Below are 2,361 nucleotides of genomic sequence, written 5' to 3' on the forward strand. Positions count from 1 at the left end.
ACAAGACTTTCCTGTGTTGCAGTTTTGGAAGGAGCATGAAAGCTGGAGACTGAGCCTATGTCATGTATGCTGCAGTAAGTATCCTAAATCCTTCTGTAGCGGACATAACCATGTTAAAGAGGATGCCAGCAGGAATGCAAAGACAGATATGTCCTGTGGCAGACCATGGTAAGGCACCTTGCACATGAGGGGTTTCAAGCCCAAAAAGAAAGTTTTTCATTGCTGGTTGTGAATGATCTAGACAGTGGGAGGAACTCCAACAGTGACCTCATGAAAAAGTCTTGTGCCAGAGAAACACTTGGCCAGGCTTTGCAGAGAATTTTTCTTGTCTCCAGAATGTTCATGGGGTTTTGCTGGACAGCCATATCCATCAGGATTGAGAGCGAGATGGTGCATCTGTTCTGAACAGCCGCTGCCCTGGGGTACGGATAGTTACACAGGAGAACAACCTCTATTGTCTGTGTGAGCCTCAGGCCAGATTGCTTTCTTGTATCCTTCTAGTCTTTCTTGCAACAAGAAAGGGGACTTGCTGGTCTCCAGGTTTTCGCTCTAACCATTGTTAGTCGGAGTCTGCGACTTACTGTGAAATGGTTCAGAACACATATTTATTGCTCTAGAGAAGCGTTTCCTTCTTCTGGAAATGGAGTTGTTCTGTGCATAATAATAGCCATTGAAGTGCCAGCATCCACCCCAGCATCTTTCCCAATTCACATTCACAGTGGCAAGACAACCTGCTGCTGTAGCATTCAGCATTTTTTGCTGATCGGAAAGCACTCAGCATGCTGCAAAATACTGCATACTTATTCCAGACAAGATTGCAGTGTATGGTAACCTTCTGCTACCAACACCAACAGCCTATAAAGACAGGCAGTTGGGGGCATCAATATTGTTGCCTTGGGATTTGACCTTTATTTCAGCCCACAAATCTAATGTAAATAATCCCTTTTTTGCATTAAACCCCTGTATTGAAAAGCTGGAGATATGCTGGGATGAGGGTTCACTTTCCATCATTGACAACCATGACCCAAAGTACCCTTTCTGGTGGAAATGAGGGAGTTCTGCTGCTACAACATTTGTACTCCAAGAAATCTCAAACTGTATTTTTCCAGCTCACATGTAATAACAAACCCTGTTCTCGATCACTGCTATCTTGATGAGACAACCCCAAAGGTGCATCACACACCCCCTTTGGCTACCACATTTGTGTGGCTAAAATTATGGCAAGGAGCAACAAGAAGTTAAGTGATCAAGGCAAGCACCAAAAAGCCCCATCAACAAAAGGCCCTTGATCAGAGAAACCAAGCAGTTGAGGTGAGTTCCACCCACAGTACCTTTGCAAATCCCAAGGAAACCTGATTTGCCAAGTGCTAACAGGAATGGTCTAGCCCATGTAGACAGGCAGGCACAGAGCCATGCCTAGCTACAGAGAACAAACTAGAAAAATAACAACAGTTATCCACACCCTTATTCAACTGCATGACATCCCTAATTGCAACAAGGCAAAAGGGTTTTCTGTCTTACGCCTGCTCACTCTCTTTATGTAGGATATGGAGTATTGCATTATTAATAAGAAGTAAATCAGAAGGCTGAATGAACTCTTTCCCTGTAACCTGAACTAAAAACCTCTTGTGATCTGAAGAAGTCTGACTGATTGATTTCCTCTCTATGCTTCTTTTTTTTCCTCCGGATTTCTAAGTATCTGGAGTCCAGTTGTGACTAGAAAGCAAATGCCAGAATATCACAAGCAGAGTGTTTGCCTGGTGCATTTGACTTAGATGGAGTCAGGAAGCAACAGCAAATTAAATGGCAACTCTGTGTCCAGCAGCAGTGTGAACTGCAGCTGGTGCCTGCAAGAAAAGTGGTCTTTGGAAAAGCATCTGTCCCCAAAAGCCGATACAATTCCACCCTCCCTGTCCATGGGTCAGGACCTCATGAGGGGAAAGGCAGTGTGAGACAGGAAAGCCATCTCCAAGAAGAGCTACCCAAAAGCAGTTTGCAAAAAACTGGTTTGATCTCTTCCCCCCTTTCCATGCACTGTTGTGGTAAAGCCTGAGTCTCTAGCAAGAAAGGCAGTCCCTGAACGTGCTGCGTGGCTGAGCTCATTTCAAGAGATAAGGATGTTTATTTTCCAGCTGGACTCAGCTGACACTTGCTCCTTTGAAACAGTGAGTGCTGTGTGAGCGGAGGGACTCTGTTTACATCTCATCAGCAGGCATAGCTTTTGCAGATCATTTAGGAAGGCTAAGGGATCCAGGATGGCTGAAGAGGTGGGACTCTGAATGTAAGGGCTGGTAGCCAACATGGGACCACGGTCACCAGAGCTAAAATAGAAACCAAAAGGCCAAATTCTCCCTGCTACCA

This window comes from Gymnogyps californianus, chromosome 21 (genome assembly GCF_018139145.2).
Source record: "Gymnogyps californianus isolate 813 chromosome 21, ASM1813914v2, whole genome shotgun sequence".
Taxonomy (NCBI): Eukaryota; Metazoa; Chordata; class Aves; order Accipitriformes; family Cathartidae; genus Gymnogyps; species Gymnogyps californianus.